General features: G+C 38.4%; 1 protein-coding gene across 2 annotated transcripts in view; it reads right to left on the reverse strand.

Moving 5' to 3' along the window:
- LOC126378104 (heterogeneous nuclear ribonucleoprotein L) overlaps window positions 1-26,976 on the reverse strand; it is a 506,263-nt gene that overhangs the window by 223,749 nt on the left and 255,538 nt on the right. The window lies entirely within an intron of this gene.

Raw genomic sequence — 26,976 nt, forward strand, 5'->3', positions numbered from 1 at the left:
AAAATGACGATTCAAAGTGTAATAACGTTACCTATTGAATAAAGATATTTTTGAAATTATAGATAATTGATATCACGTGGTTTCCATGATTTGTGTCCGTTTAGTCGCAATTGGCTTGCTAGACGCTAAACTTTAGGCTATTCCATGGGAATTAAAACACATAATAACGTTCAAAGGAGAGCTTTAAACGCGGTAAGAACCCGTTATATGATAATAACCGCGTAAACTTAAAACAATGTATATTCCATGAACACTTAAGACTTAAACATAGCTGGTGATTGTGGAGGTATGAATAAAACTATATACCTCTACCTACCCCTTCGAGGATACAGGCGTGATGCTATGTTACGTTATTTAAATCATCACTTGCGCGTTTTCAACTTTTTAATCCGACGTATGCAGCCAGAACATTATTAAAAAAACAGGCTAAGATTGAAACTAAAGCGAAAAATCTTCATTAAAAAAAACACCAACATTAAAACGCGGATCTCGACGAAAATGACGTGTGAATAGCAACAACGAAACGCAAGCCAAAACTGCAATATTGCTAGCGGAATCAAAACGCGGCAGCCGTTAACGCTACGAACAATAGATGACTGCGATATTTTTTTTATTATTTTTCATCACCAGCTGTTGTGTGTTTATGACTCGGTATTTGGTCGCTTTGTTTATCGTCGCTGTGGTCCTATGGTCCTGTGGTACACCGGCTTGCTCCTCAATCGGGGAGCGCCAGTAGGAACCCCGGTACCGGCATGCACCAATGAGTCATTAATTTATTTTAGTTGGCTCGACCATTATAGACGGCGATACGGCTCACCACCTATCACGTTGGTACAACAGAAAGCTCGGTGAGGTGTGGGTGCTTAAGTAATTCATCTTGCGATGGATGTACCTCTTCTTTTATCGTATGGGTTGTGAGGTGGAGTACTAACCCCATCAAACCTGGTGTCAGGGTTACTATTGAGCCGCCAAAAGCCCCTGCCATGACTCATGTAACGACTACTTACTTACATTAGTAAGTAGTAAGCGGGACCAACGGCTTAACGTACCTCTACCTCTATACCTCTGACTAATCGTCATAAGTTTATGTTATGTATGTTTATTGGATACCCACACTGAACCCGCAGTGGAGCAGCGTGGTGGAGTAAGTTCCATACGCCGGTTGATGGAGGGGAGGCCTGTACCCAGCAGTGGGGTGTAAATAGGCTGATGGTAAGGCAAATCTCCCTAGCAGTATCCCGTTTTTCACAGGGTCCGCTTACCTAACCTAAAGATTTGACAGGTCCGGTTTTTACAGAAGCAACTGCCTGTCTGACCTTCCAACCCGCGAAGGGAAAACCAACCCAATACAGGTTAGGTCACATACCTCCGAAAATGCACTTCTGGGGAATGTGGGTTTCCTCATTTTGTTTTCCTTCACCGCTGAGCACGTGATAATTATTTATGATCCAAACATGAATTTGAAAACAAATTCGACAATCATTGGTTTAGGCCTGTGCTGGAATCGAATCTGCGACCTCAAAGTGAGAGGCAAGCGTTCTACCACCTGGGCTACCACGGCTCCATACCATAATGTACCGTCACGCTTATATCCCCAAAAGAGTAAGCAGAAGTGTATAGTATACGCCATTCTTCGCCAGCTATGTTCAAGTCGCAAGAAACCACAAAAAAATAAATTTAGTAGGTGAGTTGTCAACAAAGTTAATACGAATCAACTGGGAGATAGGCAGGAGATAGAAGAATGATTGAATAAATGGGTCCCGAGGAGAAAACCTCATTATTCAGGCCCAATTCACATCGAGTGCCAGTTTTTTAACCGACTTCAAAAAGAAGGAGGTTCTCAATTCGTCTTATTTTTTCTGCTTGAACGAATTAACGGGAAATTTATTGTTTTAATGTAGACTACGAAAAAGTGGATTACGAAAGCAGGATATAAAGCGAAGGTTCGTGGTAGGGCTGGCAAGAAATTTTGAACTTTTAGTAAAAGATTTGCTTACAGTTTTATATTTGTGACAAGTAATAGTAATCAAATACATTAGTCAGTAATTCACTTATTTTCAATAATAAAATTTACGTCCTTCTTCTTCTTATCGTTTGGATTGTAAGTCGTTACGTCCTTGGAATGTTGGAGATACCAATTTAAAGGTAATACTTACGTCATCAATGGGCTTGTAATGGCGGCTTGTTATAGGATTGAGCATACCTGGTTTTCTTATACCATAATTCGAAGTATTTCATTCTACAAAAACCTACGTCAGATATTCTAATGTGAACCGGTAGAAAACAAATTGAAATCCCACATTACCATAAGCTTGCTCTCTGCGATGCTTTCCATTCCTTAGTAGTCTAGGGCTTAGAATTTCTCCATTTTGTCCTACTTACGTAGTCAAATCAAAGCTTTCAGAAAACCCAAATAAGGTGGCTTATCGGTCCTCGGAGCATATAAATTTTTGCTCCGATAGTAAGAGTTAAAACTTCATTTGCAATGAGGCAATACAATAAACAGTCATCTTATATATATAATTTACTAAATAAAAAACTAAATACACTTCTCATCAAAAAAATCGAAACACCTTGCAAGTTTACGTTTTGTCAGGATTATCAGAAAAATGTGTACATTTAGGAATAAATGTTAAATGTCGTTTAATAGTGAGTAATATGAGCTTATCAAATCTTAATGTTAATGTTCTAAATTTAAATGAATTTTTCATAGGTTTCGTATTTTGTTAAATGAGTCATTTTTATTCCGTATGGAGTATAAAGGAAATGGATAAAACAACACACGTAAATGAAAAAAAAAGCTAAAAAACGTTTATTTAATAACTTGTATTCCCTCCCCGAGCTCTAATTACTGCTTCCATACGGTTCTTCATCGATCGGATGAGAGTCACGATCACATGCTGTGGTATATTGTCCCATTCCTCTTGGATTGCATCTTGCAGCTGGCTAAGTGTTTCTGGGGCAGGATCTCTTGCTCGAATTCGTCTCTTTAATTCATCCCACAGATGTTCAATGGGATTCATGTCCGGGCTTCTTGCTGGCCATTCCATAATAGAGATATCGACTTCGTTAAGATAATCTCGTACGACGCCCGCGGTGTGAGCCCTAGCATTGTCGTGCATGAATATGAAGCCGTTGCCAATAAAATGTGCATAGGGCATCACATGAGGCTCGAGACACTCTTCGACGTACCGATGACAGTTTAGTGCAGGCAGACGTGGCCCAGACACGAAAGCAAGCTCTGTCTTACCGTCGGCGCTGATTCCTCCCCAAACCGTCCACGAACCGCCACCATAGCTGACCTTTTCTTCAATGCAGCATTGTGCATAGCGTTCTCCGTCTCTTCTGTAGACCTTGTTCCTTCCGTCGTTACCATACAGCATAATTTTACACTCATCAGAAAAGAGAACTTTGCTCCACTGTAGGTATGACCAATTTAGGTGCTCACGTGCAAAGTTAAGGCGCGCTCTTCGATGGTCTGCAGTTAATTTCGGCCCATTTGCTGGCTTATGCGGTACCAGTCCACGATCCTTCAACCTTCTTCTAATTGTAGAGTCACTTACAGCCACCCTTCGTACAACACGAAGCCGCTGCTGCAGTTGAAAAGCGTTAAGGCGTCGATTTCTTAAAGAAGTTGTTACAATAAATCGATCATCTCGCTCAGAAGTGACCCGATTCCTGCCAGATCCTGAACGGCGCGTGAACAAACCAGTCTCCCGATAACGTAGACATGTATAGACTCTATGAACAGATGACAGGCTTAGATGCAGTCTTGCAGCCACAACACGCTGACTAAGGCCAGAATCCAGCAATGCCACAACTTGGGCGGCTTCTGTGGGCGAAGTATCCATACGTTTTAGAAAAAAAACCTTTTTTCAGACGTCCCAAAGTCACAGTATTGAAATAAAAAACAAAAAGTTTAAGGATAGGCGCCAATTTTTAGTTTTTAAACGCTAAATGTACTCCAACCCTAAACACACATTTGTCTCAAAACAGTGATTCATTTCGTTTATAAGATAAACAAATGAAATTCTAATTTTGAATTTAGAATTTTCGCTTATTACTGTAATGGCCAAACTGCCAGCTATACTTTTATGTTTTTTTTTTCATCGTATGAATTCTTTTTTGTGTTAAATTCGGACAGAAACAATGAAAACGGAAGTGTTTCGATTTTTTTGATGAGAAGTGTATATATCCTATGTCACATTATAACTGTAAAAAATCTGTTACAGCTTGGTTAAATCAAAAAACCTACGCAGAAGTAGAATCTATCTTGCTAACGAATATATAGAATAACATAATTGTATAACGTACATATACACTGCATAAGCGCACATACACTACACATACACACACCCATACACACCCTCACATACACACGTACATATATACATATTATTAGTTTACATATGTATAAAATAGTTATGGAAGAGCGGAGCCCCCTACTACAAGCAACTTCTTGCTTAAAAGGAGACCCCGAGCCCTTGTATTGTAAAAATCTACTTTTAAAGTAAATAAACATTTTTTTTTTTAAACTTGTCATCGAAAATCGGAAAATTAGGTCGTATACTACGTTTAAGATAAATTATGAAATTCTGATTACTAAATAAAGACAGATCTAAAACTAACGAATAACATTATCTTTTTTCTATTTCATTTATTTATGATTTTTAATCAAGAAAAACGAAATAATAAGTCCGACAAATTATCACGTTTTTCTATGATGTCACAGTGTTTGATTTTCATACAAATTCGTAAAAAGTAACTGATTTGACTAGTTGGAAACTAGCCTATTTCATGGTACGTAAAAATTATCATAAAAACATTTGGCTTTTACTTCTTAACATTAATGTTCCAAATTTAAATTTTTATTATACGATTTTATTTTAGTATGCATTTTTTATACATATTATTATTTTTATTATATTAGAATTTCAGAGTAGATCGTACTCAAACTTTTCTAAGGACGTCTCCAATTTGGTCAATGTATGTCCTTCTAGGTCTTCCTCTAACAGCCTTACCATCAACCTTCGCTTTATATACCGCTTTCAAAATCCTATTATCCTTCATCCGCTCTACGTGTCCAAACCAACTTAACATTCCCTTCTTAATCTTAGTCACTATATCGTCTTTTACACCACACCTCTCTCTAGAAACCAGTGTCCTTTACTATTAAGGATTTTTTACAAAGGTAACATTCTCACTTTGGATACATTTCCGTGAACGACATCATTGGTAAGTTCCGAGTTTCTCACCTACAAGCATGCTGTGACCAACTTATACAATTTATTACCAACCACCCCAGATTCTGTAATTAAGCACTGGGGCCTCATCAAAGTTTCCCGAGGGTATATTAACTTTAGAATGATGTGATCATACGAAACTAGGTTCATCTTGGTGTAGGTGTAAACATACGTACATAAACTCACGCCTACATCGTACATTGACCAAATTGGAGATGTCTTTAGAAAAGGTTCAGTAAGATCTACCCTGAACCAGCGTGCGTGTATGAAACGATTGATGAATGTGGAGGAAGCAAGAGAAGTATGTCAGGGTCGAAGAAAATGTCTATTTCAAAGCCGTACTAGGACTCCTGTCCTCCGCCTCTGAATAGTACTGACAGTTACTGCTGCCTTCTGTCAGTTTCCAGGTTACAGTCCCTGTGATTCGCCTCTTCGGTCCTGCATTGCCTGCATGTTAAGCTGTTGGTCCCGGTTACTACTTACTAATGAAAGTAAGTAGTCGTTACATGAGCCATGTCAGGGGCCTTTTGCGGTTGGTTGGTAGGTTGGTACTCCACCTCACAACCCACACGATAGAAGAAGTAAACCTCGTTGTTTTCTTACCCTATTTTATGTAAATGTTAACGCTTCGTCCGCTCCTCTACCGCTCAAGTATACACACACCTTTACAACATCTCTGTAACAAAATCCGAAGCAACTGAACTATTACTATCATTATATAAAATAGTGTTATTAATATGCGTAGAGGATTAGCCGATCTTAATAGTGTGTACAATGTCGTAAACAAATCGTTTCGGTACATTATGAGTTTTGGTCAAATATGTTAGGATTAATAAGACATAGATGCGGTATGCCTGGAGCATAGCCAAAGTGTTTGCTATCTCATTTCACAGCTGTTTAAATGGTATTCGTTTGAAGTATCAGGAACACATTATTTATTAGGTATAGTTGTACTAGCTTTGCGCCTATGGCTTCGTCCGTGTGGAATCCAGCAAGTGCTCCACTGCGGGTTGGTGGAGACCGACGGCTTAACGTGCTCTCGAAAGCACGCAATCATCTTACTTTTTCCGGGTGAATCAAGCCTTGCAAAGTGATTTTGATAATGTCCCTCTCGGTAATCGAACCCGGAGCTCCAGATCGTGAAGTCAACGCTCTAGCCACTAGACCAAGGAGGCTGTCTTCTAGTCCATTAGTACGTAATTACAGATACACGTGTTATTATACAATCAAATTGAATTGAATAATTCGCCCAAGGTGAAGTGTGCATTAAACATATCTGAAATTAAATTGCATTTGGCATGAATTGAAGTTTGCAATCTTCTCAAAGGCACATGCTACATCGCATCGTGTTGGACTATGTGGAGTTTGGTCTAAAATAGAAGGTAAAGTGGTTGGTATTCACCTTGTAACACATTCTGAAGTTCGCAATATTGACCGTGGTGTACGGTCACGAGCATTAATATGTATACACTTTGGTACCATGTCACATTAACTTTTTTGACAAATTGAACTGTAAGTCACACTAAATGTCAAAATATGTTAGTGCGACAGAGTCCTAAAGTGGGTACATTATATTGCTCATGTCTGTACTTAATTATTTTAATTTGTGAAGAATCAGGATAAAAACTAGAAGCTCAGATATAGACGGCAGCACTGTCGATTGTTCCAAAATTTTGACAGTTCTCCATACTGACCCCGATTCCTGTAGACACCTCCTAATTTTATTTTAAGTTATTCCAGTCAGTTTCTTATCCGCCGAAAAGGATACGGGCGGATGATTGACAAGTTGACAACTGTTAATTTTAAAATGAATTAACAACCCTGACGAATCAAATAGGCATCTCGCTGGTAAAAAAGGCAACACCCCATCGCCATGATGTTAGAAGGGTAAAAGCAAAGTTAAACGCGGTTATATCATAATATAAAACAAATTTTAGTGTGTACTAAACAGTATGCAACCCGTTTAGCGTGTGCTATCAACTTAATTATGTCGGGTTATCGGCCAATATAAACATTTGGGAGGGTTTTTAAAATTCCTGCCTAAAATTGGAGTATGGTCCATAAATTTTATGTCTGACGATTACCCATCCCTTTCCTTTTCGGCGGATAAGAAAATGACAGGTATAACTTAAAATAAAATGAGATTGTGTGTACAGGAATGAGCACCGCTGTCCAGATAAAATTCGTGATAAATTGCTATAAAATGCGAAGCAACGTGGAGTGTATCCCGTCTGAGAGATGAGTTAGGAAAAAGAAAAGCCATCAGTTGGTTGGTTTAATACGATCTGCTCTGAACCTGCGTGCGTGTATGAAGCGATTGATGAACGGGGAGGAAGCTAGAGAAGTGTGTCAGGATCGAAGCAAATGGAATTCTATAGTCTCTGCTTACCCCGGTGGGAAATAGGCGAGAGTTTATGTATGTATGTATGTATCGGTAAAAAAGGCAGTTTAGATTGAAAATAAGTTTTCCAAAGTTTTTATCTTTCCGTGCTTTAGGGAATAATTATAACACTATGATTTTGCTGTTACACGCTGCGCAAAGGGTTATAGTGTAAAAATATAACCTAAACAATATGTGTGTTTACGCAAATAGCATGGGAAAACTGTCAATATTTAAGAACAGTAGCGACATCTGATGGGAGAAATAGGCAGGTTTTATCCTCATTGGCCAGAAACTTTGGTGAAAAGGTTATAACAATACTAGTGTATTAGTATCTACTATACACTTAAATACCATAATTACCACATTTTTTTATATTTTATTGATAACTTTTTAACATAGGTAATACCAAGGTCGTGGTACACGCCGCGACTTGTGCTGAGTGAGGCCCTTTTGTCTCAGGACGTCCACCTTATGATCATTTCGACAAACATCCTTTTTGCTATTTTGTAATTCCTTTGTGAAAACTGTAACTGATTTTATTGTCAAGTTTTTGTGTGTGGCTTCCTTAAATAATAAACAATTTCTATTCTATCCCTAGATTGAATCGTAAAATAAATATTTGCAATATTATAAATAAGTAAATTATGGTTTTGAACTTACAATCATCTAGTTATTTTGAAGTTAAACTGCAACTTACCTGTAAATAAAAACACATAATTGAATTAACTCACATTGGTTATCTTATTAATGTTGGTCCTGGTTACTACTTACTGATGTAAGTATGTAGTCGTTACATGAGTTATGTCAGGGGCCTTTAGCGGCACAAAAATAACCCTGACACCAGGGTTGATAAAAAAAATAATTATTTTTCAAAATTGGCTTACAAAGTTAGCGCTTTTTGAACGTCAAAAAATTAAATTACATATTATGTAACTAGCTGTAAAACTACTACCACATCGGAATCTGTAACGCTGAGGGAAAGACATGGCCAGAAAACCTCCCAGCACAGGACCCTAGTCCCACTGTTTCATGTTTTCCTTTCTTTTTTTTTTTAAATCCAGCTTGTATTACATAATCCACCTCATAACCCACACAATAAGAAGAAAACCATTTATCTCACTAAATATGACATTTCACGGCTTGACCGACGTCAAGCCATTTCTTTGACGACTTCATTAGTCCACAAATAAAGCAAAATGTAGATAAATCAGTTTTTAGTAAATACTAAATATACATTTACTGTAGTCGTTATATTCGGTACGTTTAGCTGGAAATATATTATACAGGTTAATTTGTAAAGTGATATTTAGTTAGCAGTGGAAATAAGAGCGATTAGGAGTATGACTGGGGTAATTGTGAACAGTGATGTGCTGTTCCCGGGAATGTTCCCAAAGTGGGAAAGTTCCCGTTGTAAAAACAATTTAATGGGTGAATCTCAAAATTTCAAGTTTGGTGGCGAAATTTCATATTATTTTTTCGTGAAAAATTGGGTTCCGACATGAAAAAGATCCAAAAGGATCCTCGGTTCCGACATGAAAAAGGAATTTTTCAATTCGCAATTTTCCCAATTTCCCCAATATTTCACGAAAAAATTATATGACAGTCGCCACCAAACTTGACACATTTTGATATTCACCCTAATAGTGATTCGTAAACTGAGCCTAGCGATTTATTTGTAAACCTGTGGTGTTAAGATAAGATATTTATTGCATTCCTGATGAAAGGCTGCTTTTCTTTTTCAGACTGTTCTTTCTTGTACTCCGGTCTTATCTAAAAGTTAGGTACCTAATCTATACCACATTTTTACATAAGTTTTGGGTCTTTTTACTGCCGGAAACATCCCCAAAGTGGATATATTCCCGAGAACGGCACATGACTGAATGTGAATGATAGAATAATAAATAATGTACAATGACATACTACAAAGAAATAGACTCATAATCACTAAGGCTTTTTTTATACAAAAGCGGACGCTTGTGCGCTTGAACCGTGTTGTAAATACGTATACGAGTACATTAAGTTACGTAGATAGTATAAGATCGTTCCTTGAAATTAAGATGTTATGGTTGTTAAAATAAAGAACAGTATCGGTTTTATAGTGTCGTCGATACATCCATTGCGACTGAATTACGAACTGAACGCGTTCCGTTTTACAAATATAATTTACGTTGCGTTGTTGAATTGCATCATACGAGTATAATCTCCCTAGCATTATCCCGTTTTTCACAGGGTCCGCTAACCTAACCTGAAGATTTGACAGATCCGGTTTTTTACAGAACCGACTGCCTGTCTGACCTTCCAACCCGCGAAGGGAAAACCAACCCAATAGAGGTTAGGTCACATACCTCCGAAAATGCATTTCTCCGGAATGTGGGCTTCCTCGCGATGTTTTCCTTCACAGCTGAGCACATGATAATCATTTGTGATCAAAACATGAATTCGAAAACAAATTCGCCAATCATTGGTTTAGGCCTGTGCTGGATTCGAACCTGCGACCTCAAAGTGAGAGACAAGCGTTTATTTATTTATATAGTACAGCCCCATCATATACATTTTTTTTTACATTTAGACGGTTACGGTATTGTGACTAATATTATATGTCAATCGGAAAACGCAAAGCGTTCTACCAACTGGGCTACCACGGCTCTAACCAACTATCTCATTATGATTCCGATATTCCCACCCCACCCCACAAGGGACATGGCGTGAATAAATGCAAGTAAGTTGCAATTGGGCTACAATGATTGCACTCGAGCGAATATAACGTGATAATGCAATTAAAAGTGACCGCGTACTTTCGATGGGGTCCAAGTAACAAGAAGTTAGACTTTTTTTTTTCTTTTTTTTTTTCTTACACAGGCCTGTGACTTGGTAATCAGGGTTCGGCCACATAAGTTGAGCTATAAGAGTAAACTTATATAATGTAAATTAAGAACCAATACAGTAAAATGACAAAAGTAGTGGAAAACAAAAATGAGCGAATTACATTAGAGACAGCATGCAGTAGTATCTTATGTACTTATGAAGTTAAAAATAAAAAGCGTGAAATAATTAAAATGAAACAAGTAATTAAGTAAGAATATAAAAATAGATTCGGGAACGGTTGCAGTGTGTGTGTGTGTGCGAGTGTGTGTGTGTGTGTGTGTGTATGTGCGTGAGTGAGTGTGTGCGAGTGTGTGTGCGTGTGTGTGCGTGCGTGAGTGAGTGTGTGTGTGTGTGTGTGTGTGTGTGTGTGTGTGTGTGTGTGTGAAACTAATAAAGACAAAAAAAAAATGTTTATTTATTTTAAAAGTAGATTTTTACAATACAAGGGCTCGAGGTCTCCTTTTAGGCATGAAGTTGGTTGTAGTAGGAGGCTCCGCTCTTCCATAACTATTTTATACATATGTAAACTAATCGTTTATGTGTGTGTGTGTATGGATGTGTGTGAGTATGTGTAGTGTATGTGCGCTTATGCAGTGTATATGTACGTTATATAATGAGACTTATTATTCTTAACATAACCGCACACCGGACAGTTCATACAAAAGCTAACCTACAAACGTATACATTTGACATGTGTGACGAAACGCAATATACCGAGCGCTGCCAAGCGACACGATCCAATATCAATGGAGATAGGAAATGAGTTACTTTACATACAATACACATACACACATAACTCGTGTATGACAAGTCAAAGGACTATTTATCACACCTTGGGCACATCGCGAACACTTCATTAAAACACCTCGTTTTACTCAGACACTCCACATAGACGTTATAGTATACGCGCATCTGCGTGTGACGTCTAAAGCCCATACAATTAAAGACTAAAGTAAGACCGAGGGGTGAGGTAAACATAAAAGGCGTTAAGGGGGTCTAAAAAATGACATTAAGCAATTCATCTTAAAAAGCCATATTAATAATAATCATCATCAATCAGCCTGTATCCCACTGCTGGCTTCCTAAATAACCCCACCCTCAAAAGTCAACTGATCCTCTTCTAACATCGTCATCTTCCTAGAATTATCCCGTTTTCACAGCGCCCGCTTGCCTAATCTGAATATTTAACTGATTTGCTTTTTCACAAAAGCTGCCTGTCTGACCTTCCAGTCAAAATAGCAAACTAGGCCAATTACAGGTTAACATATAATCCATAATAACATCTGAAAATTATTCGGGTATATAATGGGTTTCCTCTTGATGTCTTCCTTCACCGCTGAGCACATGATAATCATTCGAAATCCCTCTCAGACTGCGCTGCACTGAGCACCCTCAGGCCTGTTGTCTTAAATTTTGTACCAGATGAGAACCCTCAGCGCTCCCCATTTTTCCGGCCAAGTAGTGAATGCCAAAAACAGCAAACCTACAATAAATCAAGTAAAAAAAGGAGATTTCGGAATCATCCTCTTCTAACTTAGACCACAAATACTCCAAACATTCCCGAACTGAGTTTGGCACCGTCGAAATATCATCACTAAATAAAACCTATTGTCTTCGTGTTTGTGTTGGCACCGCGATGACTTATTGCAAAGGTTACTTCCACCCAACTAACGGGCCATTAGCGTGCTTCGTTAGCTACTTTGTTGTTAGTTAGGCGGTTATTACTGTTCTGAAAATAAACTCAAATGTGATGTCCATTGGCATTATGACGAAATCATTAAACAGAACATAGCTGACGCGCGATAAAATAAGGTACTTGATACACGCGACAACCGGGATACCCGCAACTTTTTCAAGATGGCGATGTCGGAAATATCTTACAAATACAAATATACTTTATTGCACCAAAATAAAAGGAAACAATTACAAAAAGACTTCTTATTACTGCATCTTATTACTGTATCTTGTTACTGTGTGTGTGTGTGTGTGTGTGTGTGTGTTTTGGCTTCTTATTACTGTATATTGCTTATAGAAGAACCAAGAAAAAAACACATACCTATCTTCATAAGAAATGAGAAAATTGATAGTTTTAACATCATCTATGTGAAATTGTGTGACACACTTTTCATACACAAGTCGCGAGCAAGTCGATGCGTGAACGAGGTACCTTATAACTCGTCTGTCAAATTTGACAACTCGCGCTTTGACATTTACTCGCTCCACTCGCGCAGTTAGCGTGCAAGGCCTGCAGTGTGATTTTTCAAAATGGCGCTTACGTGGTTTTTACTAAAAAACCTACTAAAACATCCCCCTGTGTTATAATGTTTTGTTTTTGACGTGACCTATTGTAGATTTTCCGTAGATGGCATTAACTACTTGGCCGGACAAATGGGGAGCGCTGAAGGCTAGTGTTATATCTCATCTACTTACAATGGTGCTGATTCCAGTACACGCTATATAATTTTAAGTTATACCTGTCATTTTTTTATCCGCCGAAAAGGAAAGGGACGGGTAATGGACAGGCATAAAATTTACGGAACACACGTCAATTTTAGGCAGAAAAAGCCCTTCCTAAATTTTATATTGGCCAATAACTCGACAGAATTAAGTTGACAGCACACGTCAAACGGGTGGCTATTATATTCGCCCGGATTTTTTCTTCATTCATTTTAAAATTAGCTGTTGTCAATCCTCCGTCCCTTTCTGACGGATAAGAAAATGACGGGTAACCTTAAAATGAGGAGCTCGGTGGCGCAACGGTAAACGCGCTCGATCTGCGATCGTTGAAGTTAAGCAACTTTCGCAAAGGCCGGTCATAGGATGAGTGACCACAAAAAAGTTTTCATCTCGAGCTCCTCCGTACTTCGGAAGGCACGTTAAGCCGTTGGTCCCGGCTGCATTAGCAGTCGTTAATAACCATCAATCCGCACTGGGCCCGCGTGATGGTTTAAGGCCCGATCTCTTTATCCATCCATAGGGAAGGCCCGTGCCCCAGCAGTGGGGACGTTAATGGGCTGATGATGATGATGATGAACTTTAAAATAAACTTAGAAGGCGTCTGCAAGAATCGGGGCCAATGTATAATTACATACATACATAAACTCACGCCTATTTCCCACCGGGGTAAGCAGATACTATGGAATTCCATTTGCTTCGATCCTGACACACTTCTCTTACTTCCTCCTCGATAAATAATCAATGTATAATTAGCTACTAATAAACCCAACAACATACATATTTACTGAATACCTACGTTCGAGAGAACGTAAATATTTGTAGGTTAGTATACAACTGGAAAAAACAGTGTGATTAGAGAGAGATGTGGTGTAAGACGATATAGGGACTAAAATTAAGAAGGGAATGTTGAGTTGGTTTGAACACGTAGTATATAAAACGAAGGTTGGTGGAAGGTGGTGGTTGCTTTAAGCGATAAGGCCGCCATTTGCCATGTACTTAGTTAAGAGTCTTTTTGTAATTATTTCGTTTTATTTTGGTGCAATAAAGTGTATTTGTATTGTATTGTGGTAGGCAGTATTCTGGCAGAGGAAGACCTAGAAAGACCTACATTGATCAAATTGGAGCCCTTAGAAAAGGTTCAGTAAGATCTACTCTGAACCGGCGTGCGTGTATAAAACGTCTAATGAATGTGGAGAATTCCATTTTCTCTGCTTACCCCGGTGGGAAATAGGCGTGAGCTTATGTATGTATGTATATAAGCTGTAATATAGCTGTTGTTACAAAAGGGAGCTGTACCTCTAATTATAGAAGGAATTTCTATAACTACATCTCATAACAAATGTATACCTACCTATAAACATCTATTTATTTATTTATTTATTTTTTAGATAGGTATACCAACAGTACACATATTGTAAAGTTATAAAATACAAGTCTTAAATTAGTTTTTGTATATGTGCTCCAATTACAGGTACACACAACATTCGTAATTACAACAACAAACTTATATATTTAAGTGTATATATATTTATATATAATTAAATATGTATAAAACTTAAACAGAAATTAACTTCTAAATTAAAACAGCCATAAATCTTCTTAGAAAACATAAGAGTTAAAACTATAACATATACATAGGTATACAACAAAATTAAGTATTGTTGGAAACAAATGAATTAAAATTAAAAATACAAATGGGAAAATGTACGTGATGAATTTATGATGATACAGAATTTGTAACATACATAAGTGCTTAGGGTGTAATTAAGTCTAGATTCTCAGACGGATCTGAAAATACAATACAAAAGAAGACAATGGCGGTGCATTTGCTGACTGAAATAGATTAGTCTGGCTAAGTGCAGCGACTAATGTATGTAGGTAATTGAAACTGTAGGGTTAGAGCGGGGAGGTTATGGATAGCGATCGATAAGACCGGGGAGCCCTCAGCACTCCCCATTTGTCCAACCAAGTAGTTGCCACATGCGGCAAATCTATAATATTGAATTAACAGAAGCGACACCCTGTCTGACCTTACAACCCGCTAAGGGAAAACCAGCCCATACAGGTTAGGTCACATTATGTGACTCACATACGTCAGAAATGCATTTCTCGGGAATGTAGGTTTCCTCACGATGTTTTCCTTTGTGATGTGTTAATCATTTATGATCCAAACATGATGGTTTAGATCTATGCTGGGATTCGAACCTGCAACCTCAAAAAGAGAGTCAAGCGTTCTACCAATTGGGCTACCAGGGGCCTGTTTAATAAAATTTACAATTGTGAATTACAACGACAATTTGGTGTTCATTACGTGGCTAATATGAAACGGCAAAATATTTGTGATCACACACTACGCAATGTACATCAAATTGTCATTGTAATTTACAATTGTAAGTTTTATTAAACAGGCCCCAGGGCTACTGGGCTATATGGGCATATGTTGTCAAAGAGCTATTATTAAGCAGCCAAATTACTAAATTGTATAACAATATTTTATGTTTTTTTTTAAAGAACGTCTACGGCCGTGGTCCTTCTTTTCCCCGGCTATACAGGTTGTGAGAAGCTGCAGTAGTTTTAGGCGGGTGAGACGTTCGTTATGTAAAATAACTACAATTCAAAGTGTAGGTACCTACTGAATAAAGATGAATTTGAATTTGTCGATAACTCGATATCCGAAACTCCCATCACTATTACCCCCAAAATAGATTAATAGCTGAAACAAATCATACTTGCAGACGGAACGCGGCGTATTAATAATAACAAAATGAACTGATGAATTTACGACGACACGGGACGAGATTGAATATCATTAGCAGTGAAGTTCGTTAGTCATATTCGAGGATACGAAACATTACTCAAGCTAAGAATAGACCTTGCTTTAAGCTATTACACCTTTCACACAGGGTAATACGTTTTACACGGACACTCCATATAAAAAACCTCGATTTACACAGACACTACACATTGACGTTATCGTACACGCGCGTCTGTGTGTCTAACGTCTTACGCCCATACGATTGAAGACTAAAGTAAGACCGAGGGGGGTGAGGTAAACCTAGCTCAGCCGCTGGCGGGGAGCCGAGACATACCATACGTAGTATTATTCGTTATTCTATGACAGCCATGACAGTATGTCAGTGAAAACGTAATGAAAAAAAAATAAGAACGTCCTCTTTACTGTACTATGGTTGGTGCTTTTTTTATCGGAAATGTTTAATCCCAACAAAAACATTTCATGTACAAAAATGGCAAGTTTCGGATCGAAGCAAATGCAATTCCATATTCTTTGCTACCCTGGTGGGAAATAGGCGTGAGTTTATTTATATAGTGATTCAGTATTGACGACTTGAAGTGTAAAGCAATAAGAAACAAACATTCTATAATTTAAAACACATAATAACGGGTTCTTACCGCGTTTAAATCAGGGATATGAGACTCCCGATATTTCGACACTGTTGCAAGTGCCATGATCACGGGATGACTGATGAGATTGGAGTGTAGTAGGTAGATCCATAATTTTCTACGGGCAGACATATCTGTCTACCCTCTTTCTTTGCCGCTTGTTTATGTATTTAATCCCGTGATCATGGAACTTACAACAGTGCCGAAATATCGGAAGTCTCATATCCCTGATTTAAACGCGGTAAGACCCCGTTATTATGTGTTTTAATTATAATAATAACCGCGTAAACTTAAAACAATTCTATAATTTATCTGTATTCACAGACCAGCCGAGACATTAAAATACAGACTATCGATTTATTCCCATCACTAGGCGACATCTGAATCGTTTCAAAGTTTGGCACTAAAATATTTTACTGCACTAATATTGTATAGAATTTATAGTGGAATATTAACCTTATAGTGATGCCGCTGAATATTTCATATTGGAATTCCGTTTTAGGGTTCCTTTGAAATATGAAATCCACAAAAAATAGCTTTTACAGTAACTTATGGGGTGGGTGATATAATTTTTGGGCGATAGAAAGTACAATAAAGATGATACATTGTTTTAAGTTTACGCGGTTATTATCATATCGGGAGTCTCATATCCCCATTTAAACGCGGTAAGAACCCGTTATTATGTGCTTTAATTATAATAAAGATGATAAATTGATGATGATAATTAATTACATTTGTGTAAATATATATATTTACATACACACATTGACATACATTTTATGTATAATATATATAATCACTATCACTAATCACTATTTTATATCTGTATAATTGTATTTATACATAAAAGACATAAATATTTATAAACTTTATCGTTACATCGTCTAAAAGAATTGAAAAATAATAATACAATCTACGAAAAAGTAAAAATAAATACAATAAAATAAAAAAAAGGCCGCCATTTGCCATGTACTTAGTTAAGAGACTTTTTGTAGTTATTTCTTTTTATTTTGGTGCAATAAAGTGTATTTGTATTGTATTGTAAAATAACATTTTGACGTGACTTATTGTAGATTTGCCGCAGATGGCATTAACTACTTGGCCGGACAAATGGGGAGCGCTGAAGGCTCTCACCCGGTAGTAAAATAACCGTAGCGGTAAAATAAGCCTGCAATACGAATCAGATGTCAAAAAGCCATTCAACGCATAAAGAGGGCGCACAAGTTATCAAAATGCGACAAAACAACAACCATATAATTATATTACTCCAATTAGCGCTACAATTACAGTCGTATCTCGACATGACAAATTACACATGTCACATGACAAAAATTATGACTTCCGGTATGCGATAAACCTGTCCGCGTATTAGTAGACAAGATGAGGCGTGATATACAGGATGATACCACTTACATGCACTTGCATGTATTTTTTACCACTAGTTGCCTGGAAGAAATTGCTGCTTAGCAATAAGGCCGCCAGAGTGTACTGTATCTTTCGTGTATGTTTCGTGTAATACTTGTTGGTCCCGCTATTACTTACTGATGTAAGTAAGAAGTCGTTACATGAGCCATGTTGGGGGTTGATGAAGTTGGTAATTCACTTCACAACCCACACGATAGAAGAAGACTACCATATTATTTTTTATTCTGTGCCAATGGTACAAAATTTGGGGAGCTCGGTGACGCAGCGGTAAACGCGCTCAGTCTGTGATTGTTGAAGTTAAGCAACTTTCGCAAAGGCCGGTCATAGGATGGGTGACCACAAAAAAAAGTTTTCATCTCGAGCTCCTCCGTGCTTCGGAAGGCACGTTAAGCCGTTGGTCCCGGCTGCATTAGCAGTCGTTAATAACCATGAATCCGCACTGGGGCCGCGTGATGGTTTAAGGCCCGATCTCCCTATCCATCCATAGGGAAGGCCCGTGCCCCAGCAGTGGGGACGTTAATGGGCTGATGATGATGATGCCTGAACGCGCGAACCTCGGCTCAGGGCGTCGCTTGAGAGGATTATCTTAGAAAGAAGTACTTGGTATGATTACCATAAAAGTTTATCGTTCCTACATACATTTTAATAACGTACAGGGACAGGTGTGCGATATTCCCGATATCGAGATTAATTTTAATATGAGCTGTAGTTACGTACCAACAATACTTAAGTAACTAGTATGGCAGTAGCAGCTACTATTAATAACTCTTGGCATAATTGTAAAGGCAACTCCGGCCTATAATTTCTCTGAGAAATTTTGTATCCTTTTATGAACTGTATCCCGCTTCAATAAGAACTGCCTATTTCTCCCATCAGATGTCGCTACTGCTGAGTGTTCTTAAATTTTGACAGTTCCCCGTACTATTTGAATAAACAAACATAATGCTTTGCTTATATTTATACACTATAACTTAAAAAAAACTGGTTTTCAATCAAAAGTGCCTGTTTCCAACTGGCTGCTTTTTTTTCGTAACTCATCCTTCAGACGGGATACACTCCACGTTGCTTCACATTTTATAGCAGATTATCACGATTTTTAGTTAGACAATATGGAGAACTGTCAAAATTTAGGAACATTCAACAGTGCTGCCACCTACATTTGAGTTTCCAGTTTTTATTCTCATTGTCATCATCATTAATTTAAGAGCCACGCTCTTGTTGGTGTGACATTCTCCATTCTTGCCTATCAAAGGCCAATTATTTCACTTCCTTATAAGACACAACGTTCACTTTATTCCTCATTTGAAAGTAGCGTAAAACCAAAAACTACAAACTCCATTTTAAGTAGGTATTATGAAATAATAAATCCATAAATACCAAACCAAGTATTAAGAAAGCAAAACAATGTTGCAAAGTTTAACCAACCAACCAACCAACCAAATCGTGCAGCTTAAACATTGTCAGAGTAGTAAAAACTTTTTATTTCGATACAAAACCCCAAACTTACGGTAAGAAGTATTATTCAGTGTCCTTTATTTATTCTTATAAGCTCTTCCAAAGTAGAACTAGATAGACTAGATTCACATAATAAGCGACACACATAATAAGTGGTATACGAAATTAATTAACTTTGGTACACGAAATTTTCATCAAGCGTTTCACTTTTAAACCAAGAGTTCGTGTGTAACACATATTTAAAGTCCCCTTTTTTTGACCTGACTTGTTGTAGATTTGTCGCAGATTGATATCAGTTATTGCCAATAACTACTGGGCCGAACAAATGGGGAGCGCCCCGGTATAACGTTTAAGACAACAGGCCTGAGGGTGCCCAGTTGGGCGCGAACCTCGGCTCAGGGCGTCGTATGAGAGGAAAAATATTTGAGAGAATTAATCGACCCTAGGGGTCGATAGCGATAAGCGCTGATTGAGGGATCTCGTCGACCACGCCGGCGGGGTCGGTATCGGGGTCCTGAAGTGTTTGGTGTCCCGAGCTGATTGGCTGCCTCTATGGCTAGAGTAATGGGGTCATCGGGATTAACATCCCCCACCCACTTAAAACCCTATCGGTTTAACATATTCGATATTTAGCGACACTTACTTCACTAGTAAAGTCATGTAATGAACTAATATATAACAGTTACAAATATCACCGCCACGGCCCCTCCTTACGTCTCCTATCCAAATGTTGAATCAATATGAGTAACAGTTTTTATATCCGTTTGTTTATTTATCTACGGACTCCCGAACATGAAACCAATACCGAAAATAAAATACTTTTGCCTCTGATTGTGACGTAAAATGGCAAAACGGATTTTTATCGTCAACTAAAATAAATGTAATAAAGCCCAGATGGATTTATAAATAATGATATTTCAAAACAGATATAATAAACACATAAACTCACGCAGCTGCAAAAACCCAACCTGTCAAATCTTCAGGTTAAGTAAGCGGACACCGTGAGAAACGGGATAACGTTGCGATAGGGAAAAGATGAATGATGACATAAACTCACACTGGTTTGGTGGATATGATGGAACGTACGCTGACAGTTGAAACGTTATGAAACTTTAAGTAAAGCGTTATAAGGACAATCAAATCAATAAAGACAATAAAAAATGAAACTAAATTCCGGAATAAAACGGTTCAATCAAGGCCGATATCGCAGCGAATGTGAAATTCATTTCATTTCCGTATACGTCCGCTCGGGGCGCATATCGGCGCGCGACTGACGCCCGAGAGCGGAAATTTGAACTTTTCCCAGACTACCCGCGCAAACTTATAATACACTTGACGGCTTTAATTTTAGTTTCTTTGAAGACTTCAACTGAAATTGAAACGTGAATATGGGAAATCTTGTGCAGGCAATAAAGGACTATTGAATTATACTTTTTTACTTATTTATACTTATTATACAATTTCTCGGGGCAGGGCGGCGGGGGCGATCACTCCACCGACAAGAGCGCAGCTCTTAAATAGAGAGAGAGAGAGAGAGAGAGAGAGAGAGAGAGAGAGAGAGAGAGAGAGAGGGCGGAGTAATAAGTAGTACCGGGTGAGAGCCCTCAGCTCTCCCCATTTGGCCAAGTAGTTGATGCCATCTGAGGTAAACCTACAATAAGACTCAATTTAAAAAAAAGGAAGGCAGTGATCTGAATTTGTCTTACTGAAATATACCTACCCAGACGCGTCGGGCCCGAGAAATCGCGTAGTTAATACAGCCTTTACGAAAATAAACGAATACGAAAATACTGTACCCACGTAAGCCATTATGGATGAATTTATGGCAACAATACAGGGTAGTAAAATAGATTGACAAAAGAGACATTTCGTGTGTAGTGTACCTATATTAAATCCATATTTAGTTAGTTTGTGTGGCGTATTTTAAAGCAATTCAGTTAAACACTATTTCGGGTTATATGAAATTAGTCCACACATACACATACATACATAAGATCACGCCTATTTGCTTTTGGGGTAGGCAGCGCCCACGAAACTAATCTGCGATCCCAAACTACCACTTTCACATTGTCTCATGTTTTCGCTTTCCATTCTCTCGATTTCAATCAACCTTTTATAGGATTACAAACTCGAAACAAGACAGCTTTAAACCGGGTAAAAACTACAAGCTTGAAATCCCGCTCACGGCACCGAAATCCGATAAAACGTATCGGACCGGCTAGAATCGCGTCCGGTAATCCGATAAACCGGACACGTCAAAACGTCGGTCCAGTCAATGTCCTATTTGGTTGGACGCGCGCCGAATTCCGACTTAAAACGGTCGGCTATTGAGTTATAACACTGCACATGTGTACTGTTAAACAGAACTTCTAGTTCTATAATTAGCGATCATATTTCAAAATAAGAGCCGTGGTAGCCCGAGAACGCTTGCCGCTCACTTTGAGGTCGCAGGTTCGAATCCAGCACAGGCCCTTCGCGGGTTGGAAGGACAGACAGGCAGTCGCTTCTGTAAAAAACTGGACCTGCAAATCTTCAGGGTAAGTAGGCGGAACGCTTGCCTCTCACTTTGAGGTCGCAGGTTCGAATCCAGCACAGGCCCTTCGCGGGTTGGAAGGTCAGACAGGCAGTCGCTTCTGTAAAAAACCGGACCTGCCAAATCTTCAGGTTAGGTAGGCTGACCTAAGAAACGGGATAATGCTAGGCAGATGATTTCAATGTAAGATAATGTGTGATAGAATTTTGCTACGGAAAATTCCACTTGATATTAACTCAGAATCATGAGCTGAATCATCTCTATATATCATCATATGTATATACGTACACTTTGATACCATGTCACATTAACTTTCTTGAGAATTTAGACCGTAAGTCTCATTAAACGTCAATAAATATGATAGTGCGACAGGGTTCTAAATTGGGTACATGACATTGCTCTTGACTGTACAGGTACGTACAGGTAGCCGTACGGGTACGTACAGTCATGAGCAATATAATGTACTTACTTTACGACTCTGTCGCACTAACATATTTGACATTTAGTGAGACTTACAGTTTAATTTGTCAAAAAAGTTAATGTGACATGGTACCAAAGTGTATACATATTAATGCTCGTGACCGTACATCTCTGTTTCCTCTCTTAACGACTCAACTGTTGCTTATACCTGTAAGGGAATTTATTTTGCTACATTGTTATTCAGAGGCCACTCTTGAGGACCTGAAACCGTATTTTGCACTTTCCTACTGAATTCAAATGAGCGAACTTATGCCGAGAAACGATATTGGGGCGAGAATTCTTTTGTCCTGTTAAAATATATGTTAGTTGTACTGTATTCATGTGTTATGGCTGATTGTTAAAATTAATTTCTGTACAATGAAAATGAAGTGTGTATTGATTTGATTTGATAAACAGCGGTCACCACTTATCACGTTAGTCTAACATCTCGGTACAGCATGGTTACTTAGTTTATCTTGGTGGTTAAGCACCATTAAGTTTGTATTTATTTAATTATTAAATATGTGTGTTGTGATTGCTTCGAGTAAAAACATTTGAGATTCCCACTGTTTGTGCACGGCGCTCGCTTGAACGTGAGTAGCGAGTGTTGCTAGATGGCTCGCAGAGGTGGCGCTAGTTACACCATTTTCCTATGAAAAACTGCGTGCTGATTGGTCGTGATCGACGCGGCCCTCTCTCGAATTGTTCATCGGCTTCATGGCGGCTGCATAATTTTTTAGCTCCGTCAAATAAATAAATATTTTTAGTGTTCTTTGACTAAAAAGCCACCGGATTTCTTTCAAATAACTTTATAAACTTGTGCTCGTGTGTGTGAAGTGTTATTATACGAGGTAAGTACCTCGCAATCTTCCTGACTTTTTCGTCACCGACTTCCACGCTGTGACTCGCTGTGACTGTGCGACGAGTTTTCTTTAAAATTACTTTGAAGAGGAGTCGAATCTTCGCCTCCTGCAGCTAGAAGGCGGCACTTTGTCAAAGCAGGTGAGTGAGTGGCTTTGTACTTGCACGGGAGTCTGTTTGTGTTACTTGAAGCAATCCACATAATCTTTAAAATTTTTACTAGGGTAAATTACCCACCCAAGATTGGGCTATTTACACGCCCTTTCACTTGGGATGGCTGTACTTCTGACTAAACAATTGACAATATAGTCGACAGCTTATGTATGAACCTATATATTTTAGATATGTGAGTACTTATTACATAGCAAGAGGAATTCATTAGTTCTAGCATGCTCCAGTTTTTATTGGTGCATTATTTGTATCACACAAATAGTACATTTGGGTTTTGTGTTTTGTATTACTACATGCCGCAACAAACATTTCGTATAAACTTTCGTATTTGGCTACGCCGAGCACACATGTTTGGGCTGGAATCTAGTTCAAAACAACAATTTTGTACCTATTCTTAGTGTTGTAATCTCAATTTATTTTGGGAGCCTAATAAATAAATAAATATAATATAGGTGTGATCTTGTTAATTTTAGAATATTTAAGACAATACGTATATCTTTTCATCTTGGGACTTCGTATCAAAATTGACTGCAAGTTATATTCTAGTAACTTGCGACTGTGTCCACCCATTTAGGAATTATGGCCGTGTATTTTCTAATTTTATGTTATAATACTTCTTCAGTACAGATGAAATTTCCTTACTCCCAATCCAGAAGTTTTTTTAATGTAAATTTCAAATCCTCCACCAACCAACACTGTACTATGTGAGTATACTCCATACCCCCTTGACTGTAGTAACGCCTGTATCCAGCAGTGGGAAGTGTTTAGACAATTGGAGTTACGTATGTTAAATTACAAAAACACTTTTAACCTCTATGGATGTCACACGCTTACCTAACAAATGCCATGGTAATGTAACGTTTTAATATCGTACCAATATCGTACCTCAGCGCGATACACCACAAAGCTATCAAAACCTAATAACTTTTCCCGGTTGACATGTCCGGATCGATTTACAACTTTAGTACTTTAGTCATAGGCTAGCGTATTGCACGGCACTGCACAATAGGCAATCTTGCCTGGTTGGACATACGCCAGTGTAGGGGAACCAGTATGCTTTGAACCCTGACTTAAAGATGTCTACTCAATCTTCCGTTTTTGTAGCAATAGAGCAGTTGACAACTATCCTAGATATATGTATCTATGTAAGGAAGAGATGCTTATACTTCAGAGGTCTTTGGACACATACATACATAAACTCACGCCCATTTCCCACCGGGGTAAGCATATACTATGGACTTCCATTTCCTTCAATCCTGACACACTTCTCTTCGGAACATCGAGGTCTTTGGAAACTGTGAAGAAAGTTCATTGCTCAGATTAGTTCGTTTAATAGAAATTGCATTTAATTTATCTAGACTTGAAACACGATTTACGATGAAGCTGTAAATGAAAACTGTAAATAAAGCTATTTTATTAAAAACCTCTTTGATAACATCATCATCGGGTCTTCTACATCTTATCTTCTTAAGGTTGCCTGGAGGAAATTGCCTTTTAGCAATAAGGGTGCCTGTTGTACTCCTTTTGTCCTATTGGTCTTCTTCTAGCGTGTGGGTTAGTGCATTTCTTTCGAGGCAATGACGTCATAAATCGTCTGAAACGAATGATCGTGTGGGTTGTGAGGTGGATTACCAACCTCAGCAACCCTGGTGTCAGGGTTGTTATTGTGCCACTGTGTCAATGTACGTATATATATATGTGTGATTATATTATTATGAAAGTTTCACTGCGCATTGGCGCTTCTGAAGTCGTAATGGTTTTAGAACAACAAAATAACACAACCAAATCAAATCTACCAAAATAGAAAAACACACTTATCGATGCATCCCAAAGATTTTCAATTCAACTAACACAAAACGGACGCACCTTATAAAAATACACTGTATACTTATTCGTGGCTTGCAGTGTAATGGGTGAGCTTATCTGCTTCCATTAAGTCGATTGAGTGTACACTTTTGTCTGCAACACAGTGTATGTTCATTGTGATTCGTATCGCGTAAGATACGTATGAGCTTTTGTTTTATGGCTAATGTTTACGGTTTGTTGAAAGAGTGTGTTAGCAGATGAGAAATAGTAGTACATAAACGCACTTATAAGGATCGGAAAGTGCTTTTGTACCTTTCATTTTTTGGATTGTTTTATATCAAAGTTTCATACTAACATTAACAGGTATCTTGTACCACGAGTCACTAACTACTTCGGTAAGCTCAAATGTAGATAGCAGCACTGTTGAGTGTTCCTAAATTTTGACAGTTCTCCATACAGGTGATGATAACAGTACACACCGTCTAATTTTATTTTAAATTATACCTATCATTTTCTTACCCGCTGAAAAAGAAAGGGACGGTTAATCGACATGCATAAAATTTTAGTCAGAAATTTTAAAACCCTTCCTAAATTTTATATTGGCCAATAACCCGACAGAATTAAGTTGACAGCACACGTCGATCGAGTTGCATATGAGCGAGATGCCTATAAAATACGCTTATTAATTCACCTGGGTTATTCATTCATTTTAAAATGAACAGTTGTCATCATCCGTCCCTTTCCTTTTCGGCGGATAAAAAAACGACAGGTATAACTTAAAATCAAATTAGGATGTGTCTGCAGGAATCGGGGCAAATGTCCAGCTAAATATCGTGATAAATTGCTATAAAATTTGGAGTGTATCCCGTCTGAAGCGTGAGTTACGAAAATAAAGCCATCAGTTGGAAGAAGGCAGTTATGATTGAAAATAAGTTTTGCTAATTTTTCATTTTTCCGATCTTTAGGGACTAATAGCACTATGATATTGCAGTTTAACGCTGCGCAAAGGGTTATAGTGTAAATATATAAATAAAACAATATGTCTGTGTACTCAAATAGAACGAGGAACTGACAAAATTTAAGAACACTCAACAGTAGCGACACCTAATCGGAGAATTATGCAGTTTTATCCTCATTTTCACTATTTAAACACAATATTAGAGATGAACTGGGGACCGCTAGATCACGGAGGCAGTTGTTCATTGTTGCTTACCTGTAACAAACAAAAAACTTCGTTAATATATAACATATTGTTAATATCCAATAAAGGCTCAAGAGCCGTAATAGCTTTTTAAAGGCTGTCGAACCAGCTGAGTGTGAGGCTTCCCAAGCCAGATGCAGTCTTTGGCGCAGGACGGCGACGCTACCTAATCCATTTGTCCCCCTCTCGGAGAACCTTCCACCGGGTTATGAGCTGACCAGGCCGACCTGGAAATCTTTAAATAGAATCCGCACACTTGTTGGCCGAAGTAAAGATAACCTGTCCAGGTGGGGTTTTCTCATCGGATCGGACCTGAGCTGCGTGTGTGGTGTTACGCCGCAGACTATGGCTCATCTGATAACTTGCCCCGCGTGCCCTGATACCTGCACGCGAGAGGGGCTGATAAGTGCCACCGAGGATGCTGTTCGAGTGGCGGAATACTGGGCTGAAGAAATCTAATGCCATCGAAACGACAAGAAGAAGAAGAAGAATATCCAATAAGTACCCCAATACCGGACTTGCATCAATGAGTTATAATTATCTTCAGTGCAGTTTTCACTAACAAAGTTGGCTCGACCATTACATCTATCACGTTCGTGTAACAGAAAACATAGTGAGGTGTGGGTATTCAGTTCATTTTGCGATGGACGTACCTCTGACTACCCCGATTGGGATGTAGTTGTGAGCTTACGTTACGTAGTGTAAGAATTCAGTA

Source organism: Pectinophora gossypiella, chromosome 25, assembly GCF_024362695.1.
Source record: "Pectinophora gossypiella chromosome 25, ilPecGoss1.1, whole genome shotgun sequence".
Taxonomy (NCBI): Eukaryota; Metazoa; Arthropoda; class Insecta; order Lepidoptera; family Gelechiidae; genus Pectinophora; species Pectinophora gossypiella.